The 13,830-nt window shown below is 36.6% G+C and overlaps 1 pseudogene; it reads right to left on the bottom strand.

The window, feature by feature from the left end:
* Positions 1-273: 273 nt before the first annotated feature.
* LOC114391054 lies at positions 274-12,115 on the bottom strand (annotated as a pseudogene).
* Positions 12,116-13,830: the final 1,715 nt, after the last annotated feature.

The raw sequence follows: 13,830 nt of genomic DNA, 5'->3' as shown, positions 1-13,830 counted from the left end.
TTGATTCCCGTAGTACTACTATTCGATCTTCTTTTGCGCAAGATTAGTTCAATAAATTATAGATATTGTTTCAACTGGATCTGGTGTTCCACGAGGACCTGTACGTCTCTAGAAAGTTTGATACACTACTTGTGGACAACATAGCCAAATATGGTTATATCCATTTCCAAAGAAGTTAGATATTTTGATTTGATCTAGATTTTACCAAAAATTAAGAAAAAAAAAAAAGGTTTAACAACATAATACTACTAGGAAATCTGAGACGGATAATTTATAGAGAAAACGTTAATGGATTGCAGGTTGAAAATTTGCCCATGCACGAGAAATCCACGCAGGAGCACTATTTTCTTTTATTTGGTACATTGAAAGCATGGATATCTCTAATCTGTTATAGCCTTGCAAATTATTCAAACACCTCATCACTTAGCATACTGCTGACTTCACTCTCTGACATTATTTTCTTTATTCGCTTACATCGATATTTTACTCAAATCACAAAGCCTAGAGCAATTAATTAAGCTTACAAATTAGTCGGCACTTTATTCTTTTTTATTAAGCAAATTGTCGAATCATTCTCTTCCAATAAACTAGATCGACATTGCCAACTTTTTCTCAAAAACACGATTAAGAATATCAGCCAATCGAACTCCTGCTTGAGCTAACCGCATATTGACTATTGGCAAACGTGACAGGAAGTAATCATCTGCAGAGTATTTTTCAAAGTACAGTGAGAAAATGTAAAATAAATAAATAAATAAATAAATTATCTTAGCTATCATATTATTGCCGATAAAAAAAATGTCTTGGCTATCAAAGCTCTTAAAGCTTACCATTTAGTACGGATCCTTCCGTGGCATCTTTATACGCCCATTTACATGCATCTATGGTACTTTCAGATGCGTATCTAAAAAAAAATTACCCAAGTTAAGTATGTATATATGCTTTGAATAATAATCAGAGACAACTAAAGAAGCTGGTTTCTTTCATAAAAAAAAAAGAAGCTGGTTTCTGTTGTTTTTCTAGTTATGGGTTTTTGGGATTTAAATAAAGAACTCATTTTTAAGCATGTGATAGGATGGATATGCCACTATTTTCAACATCAGAGAAGGATATTATATTTTTATATTCTAAAGGATTATTTTAATACTATTATATGTATTGTATTTAAATTATTTATAATAAAAATCTTACCAAGAAAATTGAAAGATATAAACGTGAAACTCGCAAAAGAAACATTATAGAAATAATTGGATTTGGGTAAATGATATATTAATTATATTATTAATAATAATGGGACATACGTAGCTGGGCATGGAAGGTCATTATCACCGCAGTTCTCCCATTCTTCTATCTGATCGGCCCATACTTTCTGTTTATTTAGATAAAAATAAATAAAAAATTGAAGATATACAACCTCAAACTTCACAACCCAAATCCTTATTTAGATTGATGATTAAAACAAAATTGCATACAATACCGTAATATTCTGTTGAAGTGCATCGATGAATTCGTTCATGTCAGAGTCATAAAAATTGTCGACTTCTGTCTGAAGGATGGTACTATCCCAAACCTGTATGTATATGAAGGTAAAATTAAACATATCATATTGTCGTATATATAGTATGTGAAGACAAGAAATGGCAAGTTTTAATGCATTCCTTCATCCAGTTTCTAATTTAAGGACTCATATTTTTATCTCAATACATCAGATTTTAAAATGCACACATTCGAGATTTAAACCTTCTGATCTTCACCTAACGGTGTCGATCTATGAATCCATGAAGAAAAAATTGACTTACATGGTGAAGATTTTGCTTCCTTTTATACCAGCGAACAGTAATTGCATTGCCCCCATTGTCTGAGAGAAAGCCACAATGTAGAGGCTGCAGATTTTTAATTAAGAATATTAATTGTACGTACAGAAAGCCATTACATGTATATATGATGGTTAACCAGAATGAAAATTCAGATGATCGAGCTTTGGCGCTTGTATAAATGCATAATATACCTGATGGATGTCCCCCATAAAATGTGAAAGGAAGAATAGAGATTGCGTGAGGTTATCTAATATATATCGTTATGCATGTTACCATTACCAAAGAAGAATTTATGTTAGTCCGCAAAAAAATTATGGGGTATCTGTTAGCCCATATTTTTTATGAGCTAAAAATATGCTCTAAATACGAATTTTGCCAGATCCTGTTCGAATCGAGAAGAAAGAAGTGATGATCGAAAGGGATTCACGGGATCAAAGAAGTATTTATGAAGAATAAGGCTAGGACAAGAAAGAGGGCTTCGAATCATTGGGCGATTCGAGCTGGCGTGTGGTCGAGTCGAAGTTCAAGACAGCAAGATTTCTGGACTTAGCACAATTTCTGACCAAACTCCACAAAATCAACTTCGACTTCGAGCAATATGGATAACCGTTCTAAGGAGCAGTTATGTGCATGTAAGATGTACGTGGCAGGACACTTGGCATTAGGGTAGTGTTCGACCGTTAGGGCAGTTTATTTTTGAATGTCTATATATAGTAGTTTTTTAGTCAGGTTTCGGGGTCACAAATCATTTATACAAATTCTTATACACTCAAAGTATCCAGCGCAGAGAGAAACGAGTATACAAGGAGAATGTATGTTTGTGAACCATTTTAAGTTCCTGTAAACTTTACATTTCGAATGCAATTTACGTTTCACTTTATAATTTCTGCCTTTTAGATGGTTCATTCGATCGAATGAACTCACTGCTCCTTCACATTCTGCAATTTATCTTCTCTTGTCAAGTTATTTTCAGCATTTCGAGTCTGTCAGAATTTTCCTTTTTACAAATTTTGAACCAGTAAATGTTTATTGCAATGATGAACATTCAAAAAGCTTTACATTTAAACACAAACACACAAATGACATGCTCCTGAGATTCACTAGTTGATCTCGCAAGCAATTAACTTAGACTAGCGGTTGTTTACCAAATTCCAGCGTAAACAAATTGGCACGCCCGGTGGGACTGGTCAATTGTGTGTTTTAGTTTTAAATTATTATTAAAGTTGTTTAGTGCAGTTGGTTTATTGCATTCTTAGTTGTTTTGATTTTGTATGCATTTAAGAAGTGGGAAATCTGTTCCACACTTAACAGAATTCAAAACTCGTACAAGGATGGCTAGACTACCCCCAAGTAATCGAAACAATGACCTTCCAAATATGGAGGGGCAACCAACGCAGACCTCTGTCAGTAATGCCAATATAAATTCTGGCATAGGAGCAATTCCTGACCAAACTGTTGGCACGATAAGTTCGACCGCTTCGACGGTTATGAATCAGATAGGGGTAACTTCTCCCATGACCAACATGACGTTGGCAAGTTCAACCACGTCAGCGTCTGCTTTTGCCCCATGGAATAACTCTAGTTTAGGGAATCCCAGTGGAAGTCCCTTTCGACCGCCTCAAAACCCTCTATATGGCATGCCTACATCTTTGATGGCAGGGCTGCAAAACTCTCAACCAAATATAGAGAATCTTAATATGTCCTCTCCATCAGGATCTGTAGCGGGCAATCAAGGTAGGGTAATTCCTCAACATTTAACCAATACATCCGTTTTGTCACTCAGACAGCAAATGGATGAAAGTAACCATGATATGGTTAACATGTTAACACAACAAATAGGAACTGTTATTAACCCCTTAATTCAAAATACAAATAACAGTTACCAAATGTTAACAAATCAAATAAGTCGAATTGCTGACTTTTTTGGGGCACCACCCATACAGCAACCACCAATTCGACAGATCCAAATACAGGCGCCTGTCCAAGAGATACAGATGCCTAATAACCCCGGGATGCAAATGGCTCAAGCACCACAATCAGCGGCACGCATAGAGCCACCAGTCCAACAGGTCGAACCAAACCCTGGTATAGTATTGGTAAATAGAAACCAAAATGCTGATGAAGTAATAGAGAATATTCAACAAAACCGTTTCGATATGCAGAATAACCTTGCCCAAATGGTCGAAACGATTTTGGTGCAGAATGGTTTGAACTTAGGCTTACACAGGCCTAATTTTGTGTCTCCATTATCTGAGTATGTGTTACAAACAGAATTACCAAGGGGTGTGAAAATCCCTAAGTTTACTAAGTTTGCAGGAGAGACAAATGAGTCCACTGTCGAACACATTGCTAGATATTTGGTCGAGGCAGGGGATTTGGCTAATAATGAAAATTTAAGAATGAAATTTTTCCCTAGTTCCTTGACTAAAAATGCTTTTACATGGTTTACAACCCTTCCGCCTCATTCCATTCGTAATTGGAACCAATTGGAAAGGATTTTCCATGAGCAATTTTATATGGGACAGTCTAAGATCAGCCTTAAAGAGTTAGCCAGCGTACGACGCAAGGCACCTGAATCAATTGATGATTATTTGAACAGATTCAGACTCTTAAAGGCAAGGTGTTTCACCCAAGTCCCTGAACATGAATTAGTCGAAATGGCTGCTGGTGGCCTAGACTATTCGATTAGAAAGAAATTAGATACCCAATATTTAAGGGATATGGCTCAATTGGCTGATAGAGTTCGACAACTCGAACGATTGAAGGCCGAAAAGGCTAGAAATTCTAAATTCCACAAGAAGGAAAAGGTTGCATATGTCGAAACCAATGACAGTGACCAGGAGTTCGATATTATTTATGAAGATATCGAAGACAGTGAGGTTGATTTAGCAGAATTAAAACCTGGACCTCCTTATGTTTGTAAACTCCTTAGACCTTCCAATGGAAAAAACCCTGTTGAACCTAAAAATGATAAATTTGTGTCTAAAACTTATACATTTGACATAACTAAATGTGATGAAATATTTGATTTATTAGTCACAGATGGCCAGATTGTTGTTCCTAAGGGCTTGAAAGTACCCCCAATCGAACAACAGAAGAAAAGGGGTTATTGTAAATTTCATAATTTCCTTGGCCATAAAACCTCACGTTGTGTTCTTTTCAGGGATTTGGTTCAAAAGGCTCTTGACGAAGGGAGGCTAAAATTTGGTGAGAAACCAAAGGTTGTTCAGGCAAATGCTGAAACATCCAAAGCTGCTGAAACTCTCTATGCGGAGCCCCAAGAAATAATGATGGTCGAAACAATGGAGGTGTCCCATGTGCAAGTTCAGGACGTATCTGAAGAGGATTACAACGAACAAATGAAGGTTGTGTATCCTCAGGCTGAGGAGGAGTTAATTGATTTCTTGAACAGATGCAAACTCGAAAACAAGATTGTGATGCTCTGCCCTCGCTGCAGTGCAGTATGTGATAAGGAGGCTACTGAGGGCCTCAAGAAATACCAAGTTGTTAACAAGGGGGCAAAGCAGAACCAACGTTTCGATAAAGGTAAAAGAGTTATGGTGCAGTCGAATACTAATCAGAAATCTGGTCGAAGGAATACTTTCGCTCCTCCTGGTTCAGTTCCGGTCGAAAAATGGATGCACCAGGGACTTATAAGGTTCAACAAAGGGATTATGGAAGTAGGTGGTTCGAGTGGAACGAAGCAAATTGGCCCACAGGAGGCCAATAGGTACTCTTATAGGAACAATTACAAAGGAAAGAATCCTATGACGAGGACCCAATGGCGCAGGTTCCAGCGTCAGAAGAAATTGGCCCAACAGAATCTACAAACGGGCCAGTATAAAGAAGTATCTAGGAGGCCGGTAAAGGAGAGACTCCTGCCTCCAGTGGATGAAGACAAGATGGAGGATGAGGATCTACTGGATTCTGAGCCAGATTTTGATGTCATCTGTGTGGTATCCATCTTGCCATCTGAATATGATGTCCAATCTGAAGTTACTGAGATCGAAAGTGAGTTCGATCATTTTGATATGGCTGACCCAAAGCCAGTATGTTACTATGTTATGAATAATGGCTGTGTGGAAGAGCAATTAGCTTATTTCGAAAAGCCAGATTTTCAGATGAAAAGTCATCTCAAACCTCTTTTCATCAGGGCAAAAGTTGAGAATGTTGGAATCAACAAAGTGCTCATTGATGGAGGAGCGGCTGTCAACTTAATGCCTCAATCTATGCTCTACAAGATCGGGAAACATGACACAGATCTATCTACCCACAACATTGTGCTTTCGAATTATGAGGGTAAAACTGGCTATTCTTTGAGAGCCATTCAAGTAGATGTTGCTGTAGACAGTATAGTTCGACCAACTCTTTTCCTGGTGATACAGTCTAAGGCTAATTTTAACTTGCTATTAGGAAGGGAGTGGATTCATGGAGTTGGGGCTGTGCCATCTACCCTTCACCAGAAGCTCATTATCTGGAGGGAGGATGGGATTGTGGAAAATATAGAGGCAGATCAAAGCTTCTATAAGTCAGAGGTCGATAATGTTACTGCACAAACCTTTGACAAAAAGTTGGCTAACATAGCACCTTGTGGTGACAAAGAGGCTGTTGTCGAATCGAGTGACAATGTTGTCCACTCTGTCAAACTCCATCCTACCTATGGGTTTATATGGGAGAGGGAGGAAATTGATGCTGCTCCCTCTGAAGATGGAGTCATTCCACCAACTGGGTGGAATACATACGAAGATTAATATGACTGAGGCCACTGCATGGGCCAGAATTACGGCTTATATGGCCGAAAATAGACTAAATACGGCCTTTGAGGCTGAATCTCAACAAAATATGGCAGTTGAAGCCAAGATCGAAGATCATGAAAACAAAGAAACAAAGGATCGAAGACTGGATTGTATTTATGATGATGAGCCGCTGGGTTTTGAGAAAAATCCCATAAGTGAGGCGCCAAAGATGCAGGCTCAAGATCCTTTGGAAGAGGTTGATATTGGAGATGGCTCGATTAAAAGGCCAACTTATATCAGTGCCAATATCACCTCAAGTTTAAAAGAAAAGCTGGTGCCTCTTCTTAGAAAGTTTAAAGACTGCTTTGCTTGGGACTACCACGAAATGCCTGGGTTAAGCAGAGAAATGGTCGAAATGAAGTTACCTATTAAGGAGGGAAAAAGACCAGTAAAACAACTACCAAGAAGATTCGCACCAGAAATCATGTCCAAGATTAAGGAAGAGATCGAAAGGCTGCTGAGGTGTAAATTCATCAGGGCTGCCAGGTATGTCGAATGGTTAGCAAATATAGTCCCTGTCATTAAAAAGAATGGAACTCTTAGAGTATGCATAGATTTTAGGGATTTAAATAATGCTACACCTAAAGATGAATATGCTATGCCAATAGCAGAAATGTTGGTAGATTCGGCAGCTGGTTTCGAATTTTTGAGCATGTTAGATGGTTATTCTGGTTATAACCAAATATTTATTGCTGAAAATGATGTGTCGAAAACAGCATTTCGATGCCCTGGTGTTTTAGGCACTTATGAATGGGTGGTTATGCCCTTTGGGTTGAAAAATGCTGGGGCCACTTATCAAAGGGCCATGAATTCCATGTTTCATGATTTTATTGACACATTTATGCAAATTTATATTGATGATATAATCATCAAATCCTCCTCAGAAGATAGCCATTTGGATTATCTTAGGCAATCTTTCGAACGAATGAGGAAACATGGATTAAAAATGAATCCATTAAAGTGTGCTTTTTGTGTGCGTGCAGGAGATTTCCTGGGATTTGTGGTGCATAAAAAGGGCATTGAGATAAATCAAAATAAGACAAAGGCTATTCTTGAGACGAAGCCTCCTTCGACCAAAAAACAACTTCAGTCTTTGCTAGGAAAAATCAACTTCTTGAGGCGATTCATTTCGAATCTAAGTGGCAAAGCTCAAATTTTTTCGCCATTACTTCGACTCAAGAAAGATGAACCATTCAAATGGAATGAAGAGCATCAAAAGGCTTTCGATGAAATTAAAGAATATCTGATCAAGCCTCCTGTGTTAATGCCTCCTAGTCGAAACAAGACTATGAAGTTGTATATTGCTGCGTCTGACAAGACCATTGGTAGCATGTTGGCTCAGGAAGATGATGATGGCATAGAACATGCAATTTATTATCTTAGTCGTGTACTAAATGATGCAGAAACTAGATATACGGCCATAGAAAAACTTTGTCTTTGTCTGTATTTCTCTTGTGCAAAACTTAAGCAATATATAAAGCCTGTTGATGTTTATGTGTATTCTCATTATGATATTATTAAACACATGTTGTCAAAACCTATTTTACACAGTAGAATTGGAAAATGGGCTTTAGCCTTAACAGAATATTCTTTAACATACAAGCCTTTGAAATCTGTTAAGGGTCAAATTGTGGCTGATTTTATTGTAGATCACTCACTGATCGAAATGCCGCAAGACTATGTCGATACAGAGCCTTGGATTTTGTATTTCGATGGTTCGAAACACAAATATGGAACTGGAATTGGAGTTTTAATAATATCCCCCAATAAAGTTCCAACTAAATTCAAATATAAAATCAAAGGGCTTTGTTCTAATAATGAGGCTGAGTATGAGGCTCTAATTACAGGCCTTGAAATTTTAATTAGCCTGGGGGCAAGAAATGTTAACATAAGGGGTGATTCAGAATTAGTAGTGAAGCAATTAACACAAGAATACAAATGTGTTAATGAACACTTAGCAAAATATTTTGTTATGGTCAGTTCTCTTCTGAATCATTTCGATTACATTAACATTGAGCATATACCTCGACTAGAAAACCAAGAAGCAAATGATTTAGCCCAAATAGCTTCAGGGTACAAAATGTCGAAGGAAAAACTAACTCAGTTGATCGAGATAAAAGATAAACTGGTGTTACTAGAGCCATTAAGCACTAAATTGCCAATGCCAAAACTTGTGGGGGCAAGTACACCACAAAATAATAAAGATGAAAGTATGAATGATCTTCAGGAAAAAATTGTTAGAAGAAGAGAAAAAATGTCAACTTCTCATCTTCCTTCAATCTCGAATCAAAGCAGACATTTTTTGGGGGCAATTTGTTAGCCCATATTTTTGATGAGCTAAAAATATGCTCTAAATACGAATTTTGCCAGATCCTGTTCGAATCGAGAAGAAAGAAGTGATGATCGAAAGGGATTCACGGGATCAAAGAAGTATTTATGAAGAATAAGGCTAGGACAAGAAAGAGGGCTTCGAATCATTGGGCGATTCGAGCTGGCGTGTGGTCGAGTCGAAGTTCAAGACAGCAAGATTTCTGGACTTAGCACAATTTCTGACCAAACTCCACAAAATCAGCTTCGACTTCGAGCAATATGGATAACCGTTCTAAGGAGCAGTTATGTGCATGTAAGATGTACGTGGCAGGACACTTGGCATTAGGGTAGTGTTCGACCGTTAGGGCAGTTTATTTTTGAATGTCTATATATAGTAGTTTTTTAGTCAGGTTTCGGGGTCACAAATCATTTATACAAATTCTTATACACTCAAAGTACCCAGCGCAGAGAGAAACGAGTATACAAGGAGAATGTATGTTTGTGAACCATTTTAAGTTCCTGTAAACTTTACATTTCGAATGCAATTTACGTTTCACTTTATAATTTCTGCCTTTTAGATGGTTCATTCGATCGAATGAACTCACTGCTCCTTCACATTCTGCAATTTATCTTCTCTTGTCAAGTTATTTTCAGCATTTCGAGTCTGTCAGAATTTTCCTTTTTACAAATTTCGAACCAGTAAATGTTTATTGCAATGATGAACATTCAAAAAGCTTTACATTTAAACACAAACACACAAATGACATGCTCCTGAGATTCACTAGTTGATCTCGCAAGCAATTAACTTAGACTAGCGGTTGTTTACCAAATTCCAGCGTAAACAGTATCACACAAATTAGTAGTTTGAAACAAGGATTTACATCTAGATTTAGTGCCACTGCCATATTCGAGGAGTTGCGTTGTGTAATTGTTAATCGCAGCCACAACACATCGCCCCTTAATTCCCTTTTTGTAATCTACACAATCCCCTGAATATATGTTCAGACAAGAAAAGTTAGTACCACACACAATATGTTATCACATATCATTCAACTAATTATATATAGCCAAATATTAATAAACATAAAGGCTAATTAGTTGGGATAAGGTAAGAAGAATTATTAATTAGTTCTTACAAATTATTCACAAATATTACTGTTCAATGGATTTTATGGTTTGTACAAATAGCACGAGCTAGATTTTGCAAAACAAGTGTTTGTAAGATCCAAATAAGGAGAAAAAAATCTCAAATGGCAAAATAGTTAAAGTTCTTATATCTTCTAAAGAAGAATGAGAATGCTACTTAATTATATATAGCTTTTCCATCACGACAAAATAAAATTTAAAAAAAAAACTTATAGCTCTTCCCGATCGATTGAGAGTTTTTAATTGTGAGCTTAATTGAATTTTTATTTTTTTTTTTTCATCTTTTTTTTCCTGCTCGGCTATTTTTTTCATACTCATGTGTGTTTTTAGTTATTTTGATCTAGCTACTATTTAATTCCCATAGTTCCAGTTGTTAAAATTAAGACCCTCGCCTTTCATCCAAAACATAATGGAAAAAAAAATGTGACGTGATTTGCATAAATTGACAAACAAACTTTTTTTTATAAAATATACAATTAAAAATTGCTTTATTTCCCTCGATAACATCATCCCATATCTCAAAACAAAAAATCATTAAAGTCAAATGAAAAAGTAGCAAGACTAAAGTCACATGGTTTTTTAAAATAATTTATAACTTTTATATTCTCGTCTTTACCATTCATACGAAGATATCTTACACGCAAGCATGTTTTTGTTTATAGTATACCTAATGGTAACTGTGTTGTAACGTGCGAGCAAATCACCCACGCAATTAAAAGAGTCGTCCACTTCATATGTTTATTGTGTATTATTGTCCAACATCTAGCGTGTCGGGTGGTATTTTGACGTCTTTCAGTCATAGTAGCACGGTTTTAGATTTTTATTGTTATATGTTACATAATTTTAATTTAAGGCCTAAAATGACTCCACGAAGCCATATATTGATCAAATATATCTTGAAAGCAATTACAATTTAAAATGAGTGATAACTGATCCAAGAGCGAGAGCTTCATCAATAATTGGATTTGGAACTTACTACTGTTTTTGTAACTGCATAGGGCATCTGGGGTATTTGCATAGTGCAAAGCAGAGGCCCAAGGATAGATATGATGAACATGATCTGCCCAAGAACACTTTGTGGACAAATCATTTTCTTCACAGCCTCAGCAGCTGCTTCACTGAGGCGAGCCTGTTAAGAAAGATCGAGGGTAAGTGACACTTGGCACATGCATGTGTGCATGTTGAAAAATACACACCAAAAAGGAAACGACGATTAAACAAGGTAACTAGCTGACAAAAGGTTGTCGATGAGTTGAATTTTCACTTAAAAAAATAATTAATAATTAATATTTATGGATAAAAAATAATAATAACTAATTATACGCACTCACGTGTGCAATCTTGCATACAGTGACATGCCCGACGTCTCCCCACCCATGGATATTGGAAGCAAAAGGATAAATAATGAGACTATGGCCACAAGCTGATGAATTGATCGAGTAATGATCCTTGGTTGGTTCTCTACAGTACAAAATGATGCATATGATGGCTTATTATATATAGATGATTCTGTCGACTAAGAGAGAGATAAAGATAATGATTTTTTTTTCACTATACGTTATCTTCTATCTCCGTTTAGTGCACGTGGGTTATCGTGTAGGATGTGTGGATAATGTATGTGTGCGCTTGAACTCGACTTGTACTGTAATGTTTTGAAATGTGATATTTTAATAGTATTGTGTTGCTCCCATGCATGGGAGGCGTGGCAGGTATTATAATAGTATATATAATAATATAATCTTGCTGGAGTAAGAGAGAATGTGTGAAAGAAATGAGGTTTTGAGTAAAACGTGTGCCTCCTGCTAACACGTGCGAGTTATAAAAAAGAGTGTCCTTTCTCTATCTTTTATGGGTATGTGATCATTTGTGTGTATGGAACATCTATGTGTATGTATATATATATGTAGTGAGTAAGGGTGTGAATTGGGAAGGGTTGGTCAAATCCATCTCAACCTAACTTGGTTGCATTTCAAGACTTGTTTTTGACTGAGACAACCTTCGGTTTGGTCGGTTCTTGGCGGGTGGGGTGGCACGAGTATGAACCATGCAAGAGCTGCCACATAAATGGTATATATACTACATACGATTCCTGAGACTTTGTCTTTGTTGGAGGTGGAGCGGAGCGGCACAGGAAGATGGGGTTTGGTCTGCTGAAAGAGAACACGAAATCAGAGCGGAGGGTGGCACAGGAGTGAAAACGAGAGCAACAACAGCCTGGGCTAGGTTTGAGAGGTCAACAACGGTGCCTCAACCCAAAGCTCTTAGCCTTAATTAGGGCTATTGTCGTGAGTGACTGAGTAGTGTGAATGTGTGAGATTGTTAATTGGTTCTAGGGTTAAGCAATTGGGCCACATATCTTCGTTGGGATTTTAGAGTAGTATGCTATTTTGGAGAAGGGTGTTGCTAGGTGCACTCAGCAATACGTGCACTCAATAATTTCCCATTTTTTCAAAAGTATCCTTCCATAAAATTTTATGAAAAAAGTTCTTCTGTAAGAGTTTTCTACATATTATATATATACTAAACACTTTTATACACGCGATAGTAAAAATTCTTATTTAATTAGAGCTATCTCAATTTTTTACATTAAGTTTGGATGTGGTCGATGTTTCTTTCACTCAAAACTAGACATCCTTTCTAGTTTTCGTACCTCTTCCAAAGTATGGTAATGATAATAATAAACCCTTACCAATTGTTTAAAAGTTGCTATTAGTAAAAAAAAATTCAATGACTTTTCACTCATTCAGAAAGTGTGAAACTAGAGTGACGACAGAGAAAATTATATATGGGACTCATGCAAAATATTTTAACTGCAATGTAGGGAAGAAAACTTGGAAGAGAACGTAATTCGATCAAATTGGCAATATATATATCCCTTTGCCATTTTTTTTAATTATATTATAAGGGTAACAATTCCATTTGATATAATTTTTTTTCTCTTGATCCAAAGAACTTAAAATTTTAATCTGTTTTCTCCTTTTTCCTACTATATTTTCTATTTAATTTTATTTGTTTCCCTCTACATCTCCTGTGAAAACTTAATGTTAAGGTTTTAGGGAAAAAAAAAGAAGTCAACATCCAAAGCCCAGTCTCACAACCATGTGATCGTAGTGGAACAAAAAAATAATAATTTTTTAGATAAGAACTTCTTCAATAAATTTTTTTTTTCTATAATCTTTTATAATATTGCATCCAAACAAACCTTTATGCACTTGGCTACATCCAAAACAACATTATGTCATCACGAGAAGCTCTAACAATGATTGTTCCAAACCCTCTTTGGACCATAATTACCCTTCTTTTATTGCTTTCTTCAATAGCAACGGTTCAAGGGCAGCACAAGAATTTCAGAGAACAGTGACCAATGTTGGGGATGGGCAAACTATCTATGTTGCTAGCATTGCACCCGTTAAAGGGTACCACGTGAGCGTCAATCCCAAAAAGTTGGTGTTCGAGGCGAAGAACGAGAAGCAGAGTTACAAGTTGAGAATTGAAGGTCCAAGAAAGAAGAAAGAAAAGAATATGGCTCATGGGTATCTTGCTTGGGCAGTCGTGAAGCATGTGGTTAGGAGCCCTATTGTGGTCACCACCCTCACATTTGATTTCTAGATCAATATATTTTAGTATATGCTCATATGAATCAAGTGATGAAAAATCCATACTTATTAACTAAAGAAATCTATGGAAAATAATAATCATTTGTCGCTTGATTATCTTGGTTTTATATGATTCTGCTTGCAAATAACGTTGTTTCTTTTATG

Source organism: Glycine soja, chromosome 16 (genome assembly GCF_004193775.1).
Source record: "Glycine soja cultivar W05 chromosome 16, ASM419377v2, whole genome shotgun sequence".
NCBI lineage: Eukaryota > Viridiplantae > Streptophyta > Magnoliopsida > Fabales > Fabaceae > Glycine > Glycine soja.
This window is presented reverse-complemented; position numbering and strand designations above follow the sequence as displayed.